At 34.8% G+C, this 22,504-nt stretch overlaps 1 long non-coding RNA gene across 2 annotated transcripts in view; it reads right to left on the bottom strand.

Moving 5' to 3' along the window:
* Positions 1-22,504, bottom strand: part of LOC143222398 (uncharacterized) — a 50,836-nt gene that overhangs the window by 5,553 nt on the left and 22,779 nt on the right. Inside the window, exons 3-4 of one of the 2 annotated variants that reach the window (XR_013012227.1) lie at positions 4,912-4,977; positions 4,557-4,675 (exon numbers count right to left, since the gene is read on the bottom strand). This is a non-coding gene — a long non-coding RNA (uncharacterized LOC143222398). The remainder of the gene's footprint in view (positions 1-4,556; positions 4,676-4,911; positions 4,978-22,504) is intronic. The other variant, XR_013012229.1, reaches the window with a different exon arrangement.

The raw sequence follows: 22,504 nt of genomic DNA, 5'->3' as shown, positions 1-22,504 counted from the left end.
CAATATAGCTTAAGCGAGGTGTAACAATATAGCAAAAGCGAGGTGCAACAATATAGCTTAAGCGAGGTGCAACAATATAGCATAAGCGAGGTGTAACAATATAGCTTAAGCGAGGTGCAACAATATAGCTTAAGCGAGGTGCAACAATATAGCTTAATCTAGGTGCAACAATATAGCTTAAGCGAAGTGTAACAAGATAGCTTAAACGAGGTGAAACAAAATAGCTTAAGCGAGGTGTAACAATATAGCTTAAGCGAGGTGTAACAATAGTTTCAACGAGGTGTAACAATATACCTTAATCGAGGTGCAACAATATAGCTTAAGCGAGGTGCAACAATATAGCTTAAACTAGGTGCAACAATATAGCTTAAGCGAAGTGTAACAAGATAGCTTAAACGAGGTGAAACAAAATAGCTTAAGCGAGGTGTAACAATATAGCTTAAGCGAGGTGTAACAATATAGTTTCAACGAGGTGTAACAATATAGCTTAATCGAGGTGTAACAATATAGCTTAAGCGAGGTGCAACAAAATAGCTTAATCGAGGTGTAACAATATAGCTTAATCGAGGTGTAACAATATAGCTTAAGCGAGGTGTAACAATATAGCTTAAGCGAGGTGCAACAAAATAGCTTAATCGAGATGTAACAATATAGCTTAAGCGAGGTGTAACAATATAGCTTAAGCGAGGTGTAACAATATAGCTTAAGCGAGGCGTAACAATATAGCTTAAGCGAAATGTAACAATATAGCTTAAACGAGGTGCAACAATATAGCTTAAACGAGGTGTAGCAATATATCTTAAGCGAGATGTAACAATATAGCAAAAGCGAGGTGCAACAATATAGCTTAAGCGAGGTGCAACAATATAGCATAAACGAGGTGTAACAATATAGCTTAATCGAGGTGTAACAATATAGCTTAAGCAAGGTGCAACAAAATAGCTTAATCGAGGTGTAACAATATAGCTTAATCGAGGTGTAACAATATAGCTTAAGCGAGGTGTAACAATATAGCTTAAGCGAGGTGTAACAATATAGCTTAAGCGAGGTGCAACAAAATAGCTTAATCAAGATGTAACAATATAGCTTAAGCGAGGTGTAACAATATAGCTTAAGCGAGGTGTAACAATATAGCTTAAGCGAGGTGTAACAATATAGCTTAAGCGAAATGTAACAATATAGCTTAAACGAGGTGCAACAATATAGCTTAAACGAGATGTAGCAATATAGCAAGCGAGCGAGATGTAACAATATAGCAAAAGCAAGGTGCAACAATATAGCATAAACGAGGTGTAACAATATAGCAAAAGCGAGGTGCAACAATATAGCTTAAGCGAGGTGCAACAATATAGCATAAGCGAGGTGTAACAATATAGCTTAAACGAGGTGTAGCAATATAGCTTAAGCGATGTGCAACAATATAGCTTAAGCTAGGTGCAACAATATAGCTTAAGCGAAGTGTAACAAGATAGCTTAAACGAGGTGAAACAAAATAGCTTAAGCGAGGTGTAACAATATAGCTTAAGCGAGGTGTAACAATATAGTTTCAACGAGGTGTAACAATATACCTTAATTGAGGTGCAACAATATAGCTTAAGCGAGGTGCAACAATATAGCTTAAGCTAGGTGCAACAATATAGCTTAAGCGAAGTGTAACAAGATAGCTTAAACGAGGTGAAACAAAATAGCTTAAGCGAGGTGTAACAATATAGCTTAAGCGAGGTGTAACAATATAGTTTCAACGAGGTGTAACAATATAGCTTAATCGAGGTGTAACAATATAGCTTAAGCGAGGTGCAACAAAATAGCTTAATCGAGGTGTAACAATATAGCTTAATCGAGGTGTAACAATATCAACTTGGAATTAATTTACTCGTTATGGACCTGGATCATGGATAGAATATTCAGTTCTAGACCAGATATAAGAATCATTGTTGTCAATAAGTTTGAAAAACCCTTATACATAAACCAGTATTTGTAGTAACTATTAGTAATAACAGTTATTATAGATTGTATTGTTTTTCTTTTGTATATTAAAGTATATTTGTGTTAAAAAAGTAAAGTGTGTGGATTAATCTTATTAACAAATACCATAAATTTAATATATATTATAATTTACTTAAATACTAAATACAAATAATACTTCCGGCTATTTAGAATAATAATTATATGTAACGTACGTTACATAATAAATTGTAGATTCGTCCGAGGTAAATTTTAATACGTAGCATTTGTTAAACATGACGGATACGAATATAGCTAGATATATACTACCATCTGATGCAGTTGACGTGTTGACTTATTTGACATATTAATCTTTAATAATGTGATAAGAACTGATGACTCGTATTCAACTTTGTGCAGCTGCACATTTGCATCAACGAACAGCGCTGGTGATCACAAGATGAAATAAAATATCAAATATCCCAATGCATATTAAAAATTGTGCTATGAATAATGTGCCACGTGTCACCTCAACCGTGTTAGTATAACCACTGCTGCCACCTACAACAGCCAATTTTAGAATTGAGGGACTGTCCAGAATTTTACTCGATACACTTATGAAAATAACTTCAGGAATGGAGTCACATGATAAACAAAAAATGTGTTTGTAATGAGCGGATCTAGCTTGACCAAGTAAGTGGTTATGAGCGCTTCACTCATATTCTGAGTTCGATTCCCCAATACACCAAACCTGTCCTCTCCTTTAGCTGTGTTGATGATATAACGTCAGTCCCAATATTTGTTTGTGAAGGAGTAGCCCAAGACTTGGCGGTGGGTGGTGAAAACTAGCTGCCTTCCCTCTAGGGTCGGCTAGCGTAGATAACCTTCGTGTAGCTTTGCGCGAAATTACATAAATAAACAAAAGGAGTGGGAAGTCCTTAAAACTCCACGTAGATATATATACACTGTGTTGGTCTCTAGAGATACATTGTCACTATTAAGGAGATACTAGTACTCTGAGAATTATAATTATACTATCCTAAACATCTGTGTAGTAATTATAACTATACTATCCCTAAACATCTGTGTAGTAATTATAACTATACTATCCCTAAACATCTGTGTAGTAATTATAACTATACTATCCCTAAACAATTGTGTAGTAATTATAATTGTACTGTCCCTAAACAATTGTGTAGTAATTATAATTGTACTGTCCCTAAAAAATTGTGTAGTAATTATAATTATTCTGTCCCTAAAAAATTGTGTAGTAATTATAATTATACTGTCCCTAAACAATTGTGTAGTAATTATAATTATACTGTCCCTAAACAATTGTGTAGTAATTATAATTATACTGTCCCTAAACAATTGTGTAGTAATTATAATTATACTGTCCCTAAACAAGTGTGTAGTAATTATAATTATACTATCCCTAAACAATTGTGTTGTAATTATAATTATACTATCCCTAAACAATTGTGTAGTAATTATAATTATACTGTCACTAAACAATTGTGTTGTAATTATAATTATACTGTCACTAAACAATTGTGTTGTAATTATAATTATACTGTCCCTAAACAATTGTGTTGTAGTTGACGTTTTGTTTTCAAATCTTGAATTGTCATGATTCAGATTTAAGAATAAATTAATTTTGTGTTCATTAATATTTTACGAATTACACTAAGAAATTGATTTTAACTTCATTCATAGTTTGCAAATTACAAAAATAAATAAATTTTACGTGTGTTTATGTTTTCTCATAGCAAAGCCATATTGGGATATCTGCTGAGTCCACCGAGGGGAATGGAATCCCTAATTAATGGTTTGTGAATTATAAAAATAAATTAATTTTATGTTCTTTAATATTTTTCGATTGATAATAAAAATAATTTTTATATTAATTAATAATTTGCGAATTATAATAAGAAATTAATTTTATGTTCAATAATAGTTTGCAATTTAGATAACGAAATTAATTTTATGTTTAATAATAGTTTGCGATTTATAATAAGAAATTAATTTTATGTTCATTAATAGTTTGCGAATTATAAGTTAACTACTTGCAATCACTATGTAGATAATTTGTTTTATCTATAGAAGCACACACACACATATCACATATGTATAAGACAAGTGGAAGAAATGCTCCCAATTACAACACTAAAGCAACAAGAAACAAAGTTGTTTTAACAATTCAACTTGGAGCTTTATTATCTTACAAGATGTTGTGATGTTTCACTCTTAATTTTTGAAGTTTCTTGATGGTTATCACCTGGGAATACAATGTGCTTGCACTTTTCATGTCATTAAAATTAATATCGCTCTAGGTAAGCAATAAACGTGTAACAGTTGTCAAAATAACAGCTGTTCTTTATTCAATGCATTAGTTCCAGACGATCCGTAAAAGCAGCTTTATGAATTAAACATTTTCAATAAACTTTAATTAGCAATTTATTGTTGGCAGGTTGTCAAAACTTTAGGATATTTTCTGTATAAATAAATTAGACGGAAAAGTAGATACAGTGCAACCAACAAATGTCCAACTCAAGTATTCTTCTTTCTTTAAAAAAATAGGTTTATATCATAACAATAATAAGTTTTCCTACTAGTGCTGTCTACCCTCCGGGCCACACCTAGTACAGCGGTATGTCTCCCGATTTACAACACTAAAATCAGGGGTTCGATTCCTCTCGCTAAGCTCAGTAGATAGTCCGATGTGGTTTTGCTATAAGAAAACACACACAAAAACTGAACATTAGTAAGACAACATTCAAATGCAGGGTTCGATTCCACGCTGATCTGCTTGAAGAATAAATAAAAATTCCAGTTCTTCCAATGTAATAATTGTACATTTTATTATTTATTTCTATATAAAGGAAAATGCAGCAAAATATAACGTGTTAAAAAAGTTTAATTTATTTAAAATAAATATGTAATTATAATTAAAGAATCCTTACTTACCAAATAGAAACACAATGAAGGTACTTTGTATGTTCGTCGATGTGTTGTTCTCAGAGCTGTTTTTAACTGATTAAGATTCAAATATATTACCGATCGTGAAACCAATAAACACAACTGAGCCAATTTACAACAATAATTATCTCCAAATTTATTAAGTCACAATAAGAACAATTTTACTGCGACAATATTTACGTAGCTATTAATCTAAAAATACTTACACAGTAAAAAGTCTGGTTTGTTTTGAATTTCGCGTATAGCTACACGAGGGTTATCTGCGCTAGTCGTCCCTAATTTAACAGTGTAAGACTAGAGGGAAGGTAGCTAACCATCACCACCCACCGCCAGCTTTTGGGCTACTCTTTTACTAACGAATAATGGGATTGACTGTAACATTATAACGCCCCCACGGTTGAAGGGGTGAACATGTTTGTTGTGAGTGGGATTCTTAGTAGGAATTTGTTAGAGAACTCTATTCACATTAAGACTGTACAAGCTTTTTACGTGAGTTGTCATTACATCTTCTCTTGAAATCTCGTTTCTAGAAAATTCGCTAACCTATAATCTGCATTCCAGAAAGGTTCGTCACTTTATAGATTTCTAGGCCTAAGTCATATGCGTTCCAGAATGCTCAATAAGTAAATCAGGGATATATGGTGAGAATCAATAACATTAATTATGTTAAATATCCTCACAAGGTTTATTTGACTTTTAACCTCTGACCGGATATAAAGTTCAATGTCAAGCATAGTAAGGTTTACGTTTAACCATACACCATTATTAATTATTAACACCACTACGTAATCTATATGACTCCTTTGTTGCCTGATTTTCGGTGAATTATATTGTTAACGTCTGGGTTTTTCGATACCCGTGGTGGTCGCAAATAAAGCTAGACTATTCCTTACCTATGCGATTAGCTACAAATAAACTAAAAACGCTTTAAATATAAGTGTGATTTTTTGTTCGTAAACATGCATTTGAAACACTGTCTGCTTGACTTATGTAATGTTGAGTGTACTCTGTTTACCAATATGTCTTGTTCCCGGTGGTACAACGGTGATTCCTATGATATACAACGTTATAATCAGAGATTCGATCCCTCCCTCGATTGACACAGTAAATATCCCAATGAAGCTTTGCTATAAAAAAACGCATCATGTACGTCTTTCTAAGAAAATATCTTGGACGCCTGTACATGTAAGTCAATAATTCTGTATGAAATAGGTGCTAATTAAATAATTTCTGTAAAATGTTACTAAATAATCAAAGTAAACATGTTTGTGTTGTTGTTTTTCTCGTCTTTAGCCAATCACATTTAAATGTATATATAACAACTTACTGATATGTATCGTTTTTTGGATCAAAACATTTTTGGGGAAAGGGCAAACAGGGCGTTCTTTGGCCTACTGTGTTGGATTATATATAAATGAATCAAAGATCTTTATAAATGTATAGGAAGAGTTGGGTTTGTTTTGAGTTTCGCGCAAAGCAACATGAGGGCTATCTGCGCTAGCCATCCCTAATTTAGCAGTATAAGACTAGAGGAAGGCAGCAGGTCATCACCATCCTTCGCCAACTATTGGGTTACTCTTTTACCAACGAATAGTAGAACTGACCGTCACGTTATAACATTTTATTTTTGCTTCATATGCTTTCCCTGATACTCATAAATAAACAAGTTTCAAAATTAAAACATTAGTACTAATGTTTTATGTATTTGTTTTACTTTCAGATCAAAGCTACGTTTAATTTTTGCTTCATTATTAACTTCAGTCTTCACCTTTATGTTCATGCCTATGTTTTTGAACCTGTTTTCCATACCTACCAATTTTTGTTATTGAATATCATTGAAACTTTGTTTCAAATATGCCAGTAATACGTAAGCTGTCATAGTTTTGATAACCATACTTCGTACTTTAAGGCTTAAAGGTAAAACAAATATAAAGTGGATTTTTTTTTTACAATTACTCTTAAAGTGTGTTTCCTTGTAGCAAAGCCACAGCGGGCTATCTGTTGGGCCCACTGAGGAGAATCGAACCCCTGATTTTAGCATTGTAAATCAAGAGACATACCGCTGTAACAGAAAGGGGCTGTTTTTAAGCCACTGAACATTAATTAATTAATCAGTATATGATTAATTACGTGTAAAAAACAGAAAAAATATTTTGACAAGGTCTCAAAGGTTCATTCCTGTGGATCAGCTTCTGCATAATAAATCCAGTGTGATGCAAGTCATTTTTAAATGACAAATCCATCTCAACCACTTGTGACTGCTCGTATTCTGCCCATTTATATTTTAGTATTGTAATTCTTGAAATAGAGGGAGCTGATTTAATTGTTTGTTTGTTTTGAATTAAGCACAAAGCTACACAATGGGCTATCTGTGCTCTGCCCACCACGGGTATCGAAACCCGGTTTTCAGTGTATAAGTCCGCAGACATACTGCTGTGCCACTGGGAGGATGTTGTGGTTGTTTTGAATTAAGCACAAGGCTACTCAATGGGCTATCTGTGCTCTGCCCACCACGGGTATCAAAACCCGGTTTTTAGTGTATAAGTCCGCAGACATACCACTGTGCCACTGGGGAACGGAGCTGATTTAAAAGAAAAGTTGTAAGAAAGCTAAATGTGGATTTTTTAATGTTATTTGATTTTTTTATTTTTACCTCAGGAAATGCCCCCCCTCCAGTGGCTCAGAGGTATATCTGCGGACCTACAACGCTAAAATTCGGGTTTCGATACCCCTCGTGTAGCTTTGTGCTTAATTCAAAACTACAATCTCAGGAAATTAGAGTTGAATAACAAAGATTAACTAAATTTAGTAAAATTAGAGACTAATAATAGTATAAATAGTATAAAATAGTATAAAATAAAACAAACTTTTAATTTAGATTTTTTAGTGTAACGTGTTTTTAATACTATAAATTCGATTTGTAGCGAGATCGTAAAACGAATTAAATTCATTTTTTTTATTTAACAAATGCAGTTTAGAAACTACTTGATTGTCGTACTTAAGCCTAATTTTGCAAGAAATTCAAAAACAAACTGTTATTTATCACAGCAAGCCCTTGTCAAGTCTCCAGTGTATTTACTCACATTGTACCAATACTATGTTGTATATCAGAGTGTGGTTATTTATAAGTCCTAAACCGAAGTTTTTCTTTTAAATTAATTAATTAATTAATTATTACGAAACTAATATATAATGTTTCTTATGTCTCTTTTCTTTTACTCGTTATGCAAATATGCGCATATTATTACAGTAAGAACGAAATATTTACCTAAGTAGAAATTACTATAAGTAGTATTACATAAGAATTCGAAGTAAACAAGGCCTAGCCCGGCATGTCCAGGTGGTGGAGGCTTTCAACTCATAATCCGAAGGTCGCGGGTTCGAATCCCCCTCACACAAAACACACTCGACCTTTCAGCTGTGAGGGCGTTATAGTGTTACGGTCAATCCCACTATTCGTTGGTAAAAGAGTAACCCAAGAGTTTACGGTGAGGGTCGATGACTAGCTACCTTCCTTCTAGTCTTACACTGCTAAAATAGAGACGGCTAGCGCAGATAGCCCTGTGTAGCTTTGCGCGAAATTAAAAAAAAAAAAATCAAAGAAACTTATTATTTTCCCAGCGTGACATGCGGTATCTCGTGAGTGGTCACTTTTGTCATTCACAGAAGGAGTCGTAACCTTTATGTATCGCATTGACGAAGTTTTTCACCAGTAATGATAGTTATAAGCTACTTCAAGGAAACAAAGTAACAAATCTAATCTGGAACAAGGAAAAACTTACGTTTCTCTTACTGCGTTATGTTAAATCTGCGCATTGTCACAACAATAAAGTTCCAGAGTAGCTTTTGTAAGACTACGAGAAGACAGAAGTTCATGGTACATTCGTATGGCCCAATCATTCTCATCCGGCTGTGCCACTGGAACCGGAGTTTCATCAATGGTCATGTGTCCCCTTTAAACTCGAGTGAATTGACTTTCGTGGCAAAGTTGAAACAGAAGTGGAAAGCTTCAGATTCGTAAGAATGTAAACGAGAGAAAACAATTGAACTAATTTCACATTTCGGTGGTTTTATGATATAATCTACAAGTAACTAGGGGAATGACGTAAACACTGACGTGACCTTACTCCTCTTGTATATTGACCTTTCTGTCTCTAGCATTCAGTTCGTAATTACAGAGAGTTTTAACACGTTTGGAAACAGAATAAACCGCTTGAATAATTGGTACTCGCGTAGGTTCAGTAAACAGTTTTGTTACTTTTGAATTTCATTGTTTTTGTTTTGAATTTCGCGCAAAGCTACACGAGGGCTATCTGCGCTAGCCGTCCCTAATTTAGCAGTGTAAGACTAGAAGGAAGGCAGCTAGTCATCAACACCCACCGCCAACTCTTGGGCTACTCTTTTACCAACGAATAACGTGAGTGACCATCACATTATAATGCCCCACGGCTGAAAGGGCGAGCGTGTTTGATGCGACAGGGATTCGAACCAGCGACATTCCTATTACGAATCGAGTGCCCTGAGCACCTGGCCATGCCGGGCCGTTTGAATTTAAATTGCATTTAATAATACTGATGGGAATAGAATTGCTTTGTCGGTTTTAGCGATTTGGTCGATAAACCAAAATGTATTTGTGGATATAACGGGTAACTTAAATTCAAAAGGGGTTTTCCCAGCTTTATCTAAACTAGAAGTTTATTCGAATATGGATATACATACATGCTGAAAGTTTAGACAGATGTTATTATATAATATCACATATGTGTTTTCTTAAAGCAAAGCCACATTGAACGACCTGCTGAATCCACTGTCGGGAAACGAACCGCTGATTTTAGGGTTGTAAATCAGTAAACTTACCACTGTACCAGCAGGTGACATAATATCACATGACGTTTATATTTTTCTTCTCATCAAAATGCTGAAAGAAAAGTCCGCTGTCTACAGCAAATTAAGATGAATAATCAAAATAGGTGTGTTTAATGAATAATCACAACCTTATACGGTAAGCACGAAAATATAAAAGAAATTAACTTTAAGCAGATCAACGCATCTGTACTTGATATGAAAGAACACCACATTTAATTAGAAGATAATACAGGTATGTATATTCATGTATATATATGTGTATATACATGGTTGGGTTTATTATATTAAAATGATTTTATATAAGCAAATTAGTAATTAACTTACGAACCACAGCACGTGTAATTTCGCGTGGAGCGGATGTATCATATCTACATTGTGATATAGTTTGATGTATTGCAGGCAGTGTGATGTCACCGAAAATTGATTGCTTTTGGTATCTAACAGCCTATATCGAAGAAAAAAAATTCATATACTTAAATTATAAAGATGTGTTTAAATACAGGATTTAGTATTTACAAGTCTATAATATTCTGTGTTTAGTGACTCTAGAAAATAGAGGAACGGTAATAAACTTGAAGTCTAAGGATATACAGAAAGACACCTTCACTTTCAACAACTCACGTATATATACATATAGATATATACACAATACGTTTCAACGACAAATCCGTTCAACCGTCACTTCAAGCTGATATAGAATGAAACAGACACACACGATTGGCATGATGACTTCCAAAGTCATTCTGATGTAGTGTTCTCAAACTTTGTATTACACATATACACTCAAAGTTATGTCCTGGTTATTTGGTTACGTAAATATAAGTAGTTGGCATGATCTCTAAAAGGCTTATGTTTTTCACTAGAACTTCTCATAGTTTCTTTAATGGTTCTAGTTACATAGGTCAATGTTTATGACAACATCAGACAAACAAGAAATATACTTTGTCATATTTTACCCTTACACATAACAAGTGGTTCGACACATCATAAGAATCATCTTGTGGAACATCTTCTTGAGAATAGCCATACATGAGAACTTACACAAGTAAATATTTATTTCGGTGTTCCAGATGTCTTGTTACTGAAGAACATGTCTGAAATGCTAAATGAGATGGTTCGGTGAAACATGTTTGACTAAGATGGAATTTCTTTTAGCATTAACAGTCAACATTCGTGATGAACTTGAAGATGACCTGAGAACGTCGAGACATTGTTCTGTACTTGACTATAACTAAAGTTTTAATACCCATACCAGCCGTCTTCAAAACACATACAACATTTTCACCGTGTACATGTGGAACGTGTTTGAATAAGACAGCACTTTTTAATTATTAACAGTTAATATTACCGTGTGTTTCGTCATACGTTCCCGTCACTTTCTATAGTTTATTATAGTATACAGTACCCTAACGCCATCTGGATTACTCTAAGCCATAAGCTACTTGAGAAATATAAAATACTCTGAAGAAAAAACAGCAACAATGGTTGATGTTTGTTTTGAATTTCGCGCAAAGCTACACGAGGGCTATCTGTGCTAACCGTTCCTAATTTAGCAGTGTAAGACTAGAGGGAAGGCAGCTAGTCATCACCACCCACCTCCAACTCTTGGGATACTCTTTTACCAACAAATAGTGGGATTGAACGTCACTTAAAACGCTCCCACGGCTGATAGTGCGAGCATGTTTGGTGTGACGGAGATTCGAACCCGCGACCTACGGATTACGAGTCGAGTCCCTTAACCACTTGGCCATGCCGGGCCGACAGGAATAAAATAATAAAAAAATATGGTATGGTTTCCACCACAAACCCACAATAACAACAGTCAAAATAGTAAGTGGACCGTGGCTATATTTAGAAATATAGGCATAAAAGACGTATAACATCTTAAAACATACGATATAGTTAAAACTATGTTTTTTTTTCTTAATTAGTTTGTTTTGTTTGTTTTGGAATTTCGCACAAAGCTACTCGAGAGCAATCTGTGCTAGCCGTCCCTAATTTAGCAGTGTAAGACTAGAGGGAAGGCAGCTAGTCATCACCACCCACCGCCAGCTCTTGGGCTACTCTTTTACCAACGAATAGTGGGATTGATCGTCACATTATAACGCCCCCACGGCTGGGATGGCAAGCATTTTTGGCTCGACTCGGGCGCGAACCCGCGACCCTCAGATTACGAAGCGCACGCCTTAACGCGCTAGGCCATGCCAGGCCTTCTTAATTAGATCAAAACACATAAAATCAGAAATGTATTCAACTTGCTCAGCTCATCAGTGATATAAAATAATATTATTTATCAGTAATAGTAGGCCCGGCATGGCCAAGCGTGTTAAGGCGTTCGACTCGTAATCCGAGGGTCCGGGGTTCGAATTCCGCTCGCACCAAACATGCTCGCCTTTTCAGCCGTGTGGGTGTTATAATGTTGCGGTCAATTCCACTATGCGTTGATAAAAGAGTAACCCAAGAGTTGATGGTGGATGATGATGACTAGCTGCCTTCCCTCTAGTCTTACACTGCTAAATTAGGGACGGCTAGCACAGATAGCCCTCGAGTAGCTTTGTGCAAAATTCCAAAACAAACAAACAAAAAGCCTTCCCTCTAGCCTTACACTGTTAAATTAGGGACGGCTAGAGCAGATAGTCCTCGTGTAGTTTGGCGCGAAATTCAAACCAAACCAATTTCTGTAAATACATTCAAGTACACTCTTGAACGTCTGATTCATTAGTTTCCTGAATTATTCTAGTAAACTCGGTATCTGGGTGACTATGATGTTGTAGCAGCCAAATATCCTATCGTAAAACAATCAGTTACCAATTACTAACTAGACTCCTACTTGTAAAACTAGGTAATTGGGTGTCTAATCAATTTTGTAAACTGAATGAGTTTTCCTGAATTTCTTTATTAAATGCTTCATGTAAAAGAGCGTTAGTTTGCTTAGTTTCCCATTAAACTAGATTACTCTTGCTTCTGCAAAATAACTAACTGTAAACTGAATACATTTGTTTAAATATCGTAGTTCTAAAATATTTTTACTTTAGTTTTGGTCGGTTTTCTCTTTAAAACATTTATGAATTCTTAAAATTTTTCTGCCTTTATATAGTCCACTTCGTAACTCTTGTACGTTTCTTGTTCCCTAGCCAGCCTGTAGAGCTCTGGTACTGTACGAAAGGCCTCGTCGTCATAGGATATAGGAGAAATAGTTTGGTTAGCACATTATTATGAATCGTTTTCTCCTTTCACTAAGAAGTTCATATTAATAAGCACTTTTTCTCTAAATTAAACTATATCCAAAAAAACAGTTCTTAAACAGAAGCGAAAGAAAAAACAGAAAACATTAATAAGAGTCCAGATCTTCTGCCATTACAATCATAATCACGCCCATTCATTAACTAATTTCGATTTTCGCTTTGTGAATTATAGTAGGCGTGAAGTCGACGTAGGACTTTCGAACTGTCGAAGAAACCAAGGTGTTTGTGTCAGAACAGGTGGTGTATTTACTGTATTATTTTCTCATAGGCAATGCCTGACACAGAGATCACATTTCAAGTTTAAAAAATACACGTTTTCTTTACCAAATAGAACACAGAAAAAAAAGAGAAACATTTGGTTTCTGTTTTGTTTGCCAAAATTGCTACATCGAAATGTTATTTCAGTCATATAAGATTGACGTCTAAAACTACCCAGAATTTAAGTTCTTTACTGGAATATTTAGTGGAGCTTCACCAGTTTTGTTTTTTGTATTTTTGTATTACATTTTAGGTTATTTAATATAGAACAGTTTTGGAAAAGGTTTTTTTAGTTTTACATATTTGATTCAAATACAGATATGTACTTAGTATACGGTTGTGATAGTCAAGTATCTAGTTGTAAAAGATTCAGTTACTAATTAATAATTAGGCTTAGTTATCATTTAGGACACTAGTCATGACAACGATGAAATAGAGGTTTGTTAATATTTATATTTCAGAATATTATCGTATATATAATTTATTATTAAAAGAGATACTCTAAACATTGCGTTTCACAAGAACTTAACCCTAAAAAAATATCTCTTTTGATTATTGATTATTGTGCACTGATACAGAAATAAATAGCATAACTTTCTGTTCATTAAGATAACTAAAGTTTTCAGTTTTAATTCTGAGCTCTATTTATAAGCATAAAATTGTCTCGTTTTCGTTCAAAACTGGTTATGTGCGAGTTTTCTGGTTTTCTACTGAAATTGGTAAACGTTATATTTGATAGTTCCATGTATGTAGGAACAACAGTTAGTTTGGTTGTTTCATATTAAACTAGAAAACTAGATATCTTGCTTTTGTAAAAATGTGTAACTGCGTACTTGCATTCGTGACGACTAGAAACCCACTTGACGTAAAGACGTATTCTCAAGACGGCAGGTATGGGTTTAAAAATTTAAATCAAATAAAGGACGATAACACGACGAACCATCAAACAACCTCATAATTAAACAGATCCGACCAGCAATGAAACAATGAAGAGATACAAATACTCAACAAAGGACTCAACTTCACAATAACACCTAAAAATATTCAGTAACACCTAGAAATATTCCATCCGTCGAAATGAAAATCTGTCTGGAAGACTTAGCCAGAAGACTAGTGATCCATTTTACACAAACTAAAAACACCAACAAAACAACGGAAAACAACCACCAGAAGGAAGACAACTCTGACAATAATTCCATCAACAACCAACAACAACCTATCTTTCCGGATAGAGCTGAAAACATCAATTTCCTCGAAACACCTCAAAACAGTATCTTAATCAACTCTTTCAAATAACTTTTAAGCAAAACCATGAACATAATTTAACAAAATAGAAAACGAAAAATTAACCTCATACGGAGAGATATTAATTCTATAAACAACCTAAAACAAGACAACAGCATCAAAATTCTGAAAGCAGATAAAGGCAATACTATAGTTATAATGAACACAAACGAATACATTCAAAAAATAAATAACATCTTATCAGATACATATAAATTTAAACCAAAACACACAAATCCAACAAAAACACATGAAAACCAGTTAAACAAAATACTACTACATATGAAAAAAACAACACAATCTCAGAAAACATTTATTCCTACCTACGCCAGACCGACTAACGCACCCCACAACTATACGACAACCCCAAACCTCACAATCCAGATTGTCCTCTGTGACCCATAATGTCGACCTATGAATCATTTAACTACAACCTCCATATTATTGGAATTTTCTAAGTATGCAATATCAGCTGCATCGTTTTTCAAAGATTATTTTAACTTTAAATCTATATCTTGATCAACTAAACCATAAAGCCTTAATGGTCAGTTTTGATGTAATCTCCATCTTCACAGAAGTACCAACCACTGAAGCCTGCAAGATAGCTTTAGAACTTTATATCCAAGACCCCAACCCATTGATACACATCTCCAGCAATATAGCATCCCTTATAGAATTCACTACCACCAAAAATAACTTTATGTTCAGTGACCAAAACTACCTACAAATAAATGTCCTAAGTGTGGGGATTCGCGTGTCATCAATTCTAGCCACCATTTTTATGACACAGATTGAATCACAAGCGATCAGTTTAGCCTTACACCCACCACTATACTGGTACAGGTATGTTGATAATACAATTGCTGGATTCACATGTACAGAACACACACTTAGTTTTTTCAATCACTTTAACTCTATACATCCCAACATCCTGTTCACAAGTGAACTGAAAACTAAGCTCACCTGATGAAATTAACAAAAATAAAACAAAACTTCATCATAATCAACAAGTTTCCACCAAAGACCGATGAAAAAAATTATACGCACACACCTAGACAAACAACAAACAAAGAATAATAAATTCCAAGAAACAATCAACTACACAAACTTATACTGCCACACACAATGTATTTCTGATATCAGCGTAAAAATAAACATATAAAAACTATACTGACAAACACACAACCAACATTATTTATAAAATACAATGCAACAACTGCCACGACCTCTATATTGGAGAAACAAGCAGAAAAATGGAAATCAGGTTTAAAGAACATAAAAACACCTTCACACGTTTTTCAACACTGCAAATCAAATAAACACAACATAACCATAGAAAACGCCTATATATTAAGTAGGGAAACAAATATAAACAAACGCTAAATCAAAGACGCCCGACTTACATAACAAAACAGAGCAAAATTAACCCAATATGGAGGAACACCTTTATACCCATACCAATTACCAACCCAACATCTATTGCAACGCCACCTACAATCCCGTACCCGTTTACACTCTCGTCCCTAAGACATATGTCCGGCAACGGTCAGTTCTAAACTCTTTTTATTGACCTAAAGATGACCTAAGAAGGTTTACAAGTTGTTCTGTACGTTATTTTAATAAAAATGTATATACCCATACCGGCTGTCTTGAAAATACATGGGTTCTTACATGTTAACCATTGAGCTAGGTAACTGCCTGGTTCTAATAAACAAGATAAATTTTTGTGTGGTTGCTTCCAGTCAGCTTAAAAACTAAATTACGATTGCTTCTTATAAGACTAGGTAAAGGCGTATTAGATTAATTTTCCTAAACTAAACAATAGAGTGGAGATTGAATTATTCTAGTAAACTAGGTGACTTGGTGACTCATTTATTCTAGTAAACTAGGTGACTTGGTGCCTGAAATATTCTAATAAACTACATGACTTGATGCCTAAATTATTCTATTAAACTAGGTGACTTTGTGCCTAAATTATTCTATTAAACTAAGTGATTAGATGTCTGAATTATTCTAGTAAACTAGATGGCTATGTGCCTGAGTAATTCTGGTAAACAAAATGACATGGTGCCTGAATTATTCTAGTAAACTAGATGACTTGGAGCCTGAATTATTCTAGTAAACCAGATGACTTGGTGCCTGAATTATTTTGGTAAACTAGATGACTTGGGGCCTGAATTGTTCTGGTAAATTAGATGATTTAGTGCCTGAGTTATTCTAGTAAACTACATGACTTGGTGCCTAAATTATTCTACTAAACTAAATGACTTGATGCCTGAATTATTCTACTAAAGTAGATAACTTGGTGCCTAAATTATTCTAGTAAACCAGATGACTTGCTACCTAAAGCATCCAAGTAAACTAGACGAGTTAGTGCCTGAATTATTCTTGTAAAAAGGTGACTTGATGATTGTATTATTCTCGTAAACTAGATGATTTGACGCCGGGATTATTCTAGTAAACTAGATGAATTGGGTCCTTAATTATTCTAGTAAACTAGATGACTTGGTGCTTGGAATATTCTGGTAAACTAGGTGATTTGGTGCTTTAATTATTCTAAAAATCTAGGTGACTTGGTGCTTGAATTATCCTAGTAAACTTTGTGACTTCTTACCTAAATTGTTCTGGTAAACAAGGTGACTTGGTGCCTATATTATTCTTGTAAACTAGATGACTTGGTACCTTAATTGTTCTTTTGAACTAGATGACATGGCGCCTGAATTTCTCTGGTCAACTAAATGACTTCGGGCCTGAATTATTCTACAAAACTAGATGACTTAATGCCTGAATTATTCTGGTAAACTAGATGAGTTGATGCCTGAATTATTCTAGTAAACTAGATGACTTGGTGCCTGAATTATTCTAGTAAACGAGGTAACTTGGTGCCTCAATTATTCTAGTAAACTACATGACTTGATGCCTGAACTATTCTACTAAACTAGATGAGTTGATGCCTGAATTATTCTAGTAAACTAGATGACTTGGTGCCTGAATTATTCTAGTAAACGAGGTAACTTGGTGCCTCAATTATTCTAGTAAACTACATGACTTGATGCCTGAACTATTCTACTAAACTAGATGACTTGATGCCTGAATTATTCTGGTAAACTAGGTGACCTGGTGACTGAATAATTCTGGTAACCCATGTGACTCAGTGCCTGAATAATTCTAGTAAACTAGATGACTCGGTGCCTTAATTTTTCTTGTAAACTAGGTGACCTGGTGTCTGAATTATTCTAGTAAACTAGGTGATCTAGGGCCTGAATTATTATGGTAAACTAAGTGACTCTATTCCTAAATTATTCGAGTAAACTAGGTGAGTTTGTGCCTGATTACTTTTTCTAAAACAAAGTTGATTGGTGCCAGAATGATTGTAGTAAACTTAGTGACTCTGTGCCTGAATTATTCTAGTAAACTAGATGTCTCGGTGCTTGAATTATTCTAGTAAACTAGATGTTTCGGTGCCTGAATTATTCTGGTAAACTAGGTGACCTGGTGCCTGATTACTTTTTATAAAATTATGTGGATTGGTTCCTGCATGTTTCTAGAAAACTAGGTAATAGATGCTTAGTTGATTCTGTAGATACATGTATATGGGTGGCTGGTAGTAAAGTTGGATGACTATCCTGATTGCCAGTGAAAATCATAGATCGTGTAAATGATTTCTTCATATAAAAGTGAAAGTATAGCTGCTTATGGTCCAATAAGCAGGTGATTTAGGGAGCTCGGATCGCAATCTGAGGGTCGAGGATTCGAATCTCCGTCCATGCAAACATTCTTGTCCTTTGAATCATGGGGGCGTTATTATGTACGATCAATCCAACTATTCGTTAATAATAAAGTAACTCAAGAACTGGTGGGGTGTGATGATGACTAGCTGCCTTCCCTCTACTCTTACACTGCTAAATTAGGGACGGCTAGCACAGATAGTCCTCGTGTAGCTTTGCACGAAACTCAAACCAATCAAATTATCTGCTTCTAATAAAACTGGCTAAATGTTTGGTGAAATCTCTGTCCACTGTCAATACTTTCTCATATTTCCAGTAAAACAGAGGTAGATGTACATTCTTAGCCAAAATGTTTGCATATTTTGTAACAAATAAGGTCTTTATTAGTAAGATGAAATACAAATATACTTCGCGCTGTCAAACTGAGAAATGATATATGCATTAAACGTCTACACATTTAATTTATATAATGAGATGAGTTTTATATACATCATGAACAGTTCATTAGAATATCAAACAATTTTATCAGACACGTGTGGAAGTGTGTACAATTCAGCATTTGGTTGGTCCATTTTTTTACTTTACTAACCACCCTAAGGAGACATGGGGTGTATTAATAAAGTTTTTGATGTAATCTGATGTTATTAAATCCCAACTTGTCACTAGAAGGCGTTAAAACCTGGATACGGTAGCTGGTTTAGGGTAGTGTTTAGCAATTTCCGGCTCTGTTCTGCCCAACGTTCTTAATAAGATTACAGTTTCAAGAATTTTCTAGCCAAGGCAATCTTGTATCGTCTATCTGGTCAAGACAATCTTATATAATATGCGCAATTTTGGCAGTGGCACTTTTCTTTGAAACATAAAGTTATTACCAAACCTTGCCCTAGTACATATCACAAATATCTTTTACATGTGGTGCCAGTAGAAGGTGTCTCTGATGTTTCACTGGAGAATGCGAAAAGTAATTTTTTCTGCCCTTATGCATAGCTGCCCAAACTTATACTGCACCACCTCCTGTGTGATCTTTACAGGAAAAGCAGTGTTCGCTCATCTATTCTTCAGGCAGACGACAATCAAGAATCCTGTCGTCAGCTTCAAAAGGCTGGAAACAGAACTCATGTGAAAAGATAACAGGTTGCCGTTGTCCTAGCTGTAATCTGACATGCCGTTTTAGCTACATAAAAAAATGAATTTTGTTTAATGTCAGTTCGCAAGTCGCTCTTGCAATATGACTTTAATTTAAATCTTATTCACTGCTCTTCTGTATTTATGCCATTCCTGTCGTAAAACAGTAACCACTTGAGGCATTTTTTTCGGCGCTTTGCCACTTGACTTTTCTGGTTAGGTTCTTTATTTGGTTTTCAAATTCGCGCAAAGCTACACAAAAGGCATCTGCGTTAGTCGTCCTTAATTTACCAGTGTAAGACTAGAGGACAGGCAGCTGGTCATCACCACCCATCGCCAACTCTTAGGCTACTCTTTTACCAATGAATAGTTGGATTGACCGTCGCATTATAACACCCTCACGGCTGAAAGGGCAAACAATTTGATGCGACGGGGATTCGAACCCTCGACCCTCGGATTATGAGTCGAGTGCCTCAAACTCTGGGTCATTCCGGGCCCGTCTTTCCTGGAAGAACGTTTCAGGATTCTTGATAGAGTATACTGGGTGTGCCCCACCGTTCTGCAAATGGTCATTTGCTTTATACCATTTCTGAACAACCGAACAGTTTGACACCCTATAAGTTCTGGCACGTGCTAGAGCGTGACTACAGTAAGTACAGAGAAACTGTCTGAATAAATATGTTTCAAGAAAGTTTATACCAAAATCATACCTTATTTCAACATATACAAACCAGAATAATATTGGTCAAATCATAGCCTACCTTTTTTTTGCTGTTGGTGCACTTACTTAATAACAACAATATAGAACAACCGATGGTGTATAATAATTGTCGATATAGAACAACTACCGTCTTTTGACGATTAACTTTCAATAAAATATGTCATTGGCATCCAACTAGCTTTTATCAAGGATAATAAACACATCACAAATAAGTTATAGAATTTAAGTATATGTTATTATTTACATTTCTAATACTTGAGTAATCCGAGTCAAAATATCTCGATTTCTCATTTCTCGATACCGGCAACTGTCCGCAAACAGATGGCCTAGTCTTATACAGAACACCATGCAAACATAAAAACATTAAGGTCCTGCTTGCCTTCTAAAACACAACTAACTTATTTAGTGTGTGATTTCTACCTGTAAAACAGTAACAAATTGAACATTACAATCATGATAATGCAAATATTGCTTGAATTAATATATCATACAGATATCACTGGCAGCGTATAGAAGTTTGACAACCTGTTTAGTTTGTTTTATTTTCTATTCGAAAGGTAAGTCGAGCTTAATTTCTTAATGTTTGTGAAATATGTTTAATTTCAAACCGAATTCGAACCTTTTGGTCTAATGTGCAATTATGTCCATGCATAATGTTGAAAGATACAGATGAACATATATATATTTAATAGGAATCGTTCATTCGTTAGCATGACTGTACTTAGATTCATATTTTTGAAAGACAAGTTGAATTTTTGCATCATTAACAGAGTTCAATGTTTGTTTTTAATTTCGCGCCAAAGCTACACAACAACTATCTGTGCTAGCCGTCCCTAATTTAGAAGTGTAAGACTAGAGGGAAGGAAGCTAGTCATCACCACCCACTGTTAACTCTTGGGCTACTCTTTTACCAAAAAATAGTGGGATCGACCGTCACGTTATAACGTCCCCACGGTTAAAAGAGCGATCATGTTTGGTGTGACAGGGATTGTGGGCTCGAATCAGATTAGTATTCGACCGCCCTAACCATCTGGAATGCGTTCGATACTTTTCACGCCGTCTCAAAATGCATACTATTTGTATGACATAAAATCCAAGTATATTCGTTTAATATGATTTTATAATTGTACCTCATTAAGAACTTAAGATATGTTTTAAGTAGCATAGTAATAGTATATGATATAATTTACATAATGTTTTCCCACTTTCTCCCAAACTGTTCATACATGATAAACAACAGAAACGTACCCCGTATTTTTTTAACACTTTGGTACACCCTTAAAATAAAAACTACTCAGTTGATATATGTATAAAGACCTCAAGTTATATATAGTAATCCACAACCAAAATACACGAGCATCCAGTGCAGTAGCTAACGATTTAAGTGTAGTTTTAAGAGATGCTCTTCAATTATGTTTGCACGCAGCACACAGTTGAACAAAGATATTTTTAGAATAACCAGAGAGAAAATAATTTAAAAGTGAAAAAATAAAAGTAAAAATTTGAATGCATCACGAAATACAATTACACGAGAAACACGTGTATTTCTGTGGCGTTTATATATCTTTTTCGGGTATTAATGTAAACAGTGTATGGTTTTTAAATTCAGAAGTTTCAAATATATGCTCACGTTTGATATAAACAGTACAAACAAGTAAAGAAAAACTTTTCATAAAAAGGAAGCGAATGTAGAAATTATTGCAATCAATCTTTCAATAACAAGGAAACAAGATAGAGGGCGTGGCATTCTTATAATTCCAAAGTAATATCAGAGATGCACAGAAGAATGTTAAAAGACAAATAGGCCCGGCATGGCCAGGTGGGTTAAGGCGTTCGACTCGTGATCCGAGGGTCGCGGGTTCGAATCCCGGTCGCACGAAACACGCTCGCCCTTTCAGTCGCAGGGGCGTTATAACGTTACGATCAATCCCACTATTCGTTGGTAAAAGAGTAGCCCAAGAGTTAGCTGTGGGTGGTGATGACTAGCTGCCTTCCCTCTAGTCTTGCACTGCTAAATTAGGGACGGCTAGCACAGATAGCCCTTTTCAAGTACCTTTGCGCGAAATTCAAAAAACAAACAAACTAAAAGACAAAAATAGAATATTAAACTTAATTTTGATTGAATAGCTGTGTATATCACAATACGTTTACTTTTTGTCTGTACTATTGGTGAAAAATTGTGAACACGCCATCCTTACTATCTTGTTTTTCAAATATCCATATTAACCGTACCTTCATCTACTTTCTTTTTAAAAAGTTTTTATTTATTTATTTGCATGGTTTTCTTGTTGTTTTTAATGAAGTGTTTCAATAAAAAGTTCTTAATACAATAAGTTACCGACAGTAATATTTAT

The sequence above is a fragment of the Tachypleus tridentatus genome, chromosome 1 (genome assembly GCF_004210375.1).
Source record: "Tachypleus tridentatus isolate NWPU-2018 chromosome 1, ASM421037v1, whole genome shotgun sequence".
Taxonomy (NCBI): Eukaryota; Metazoa; Arthropoda; class Merostomata; order Xiphosura; family Limulidae; genus Tachypleus; species Tachypleus tridentatus.
The sequence above is the reverse complement of the archived record's forward strand: the minus strand, read 5'-3'. Positions and strand labels throughout refer to the sequence as shown.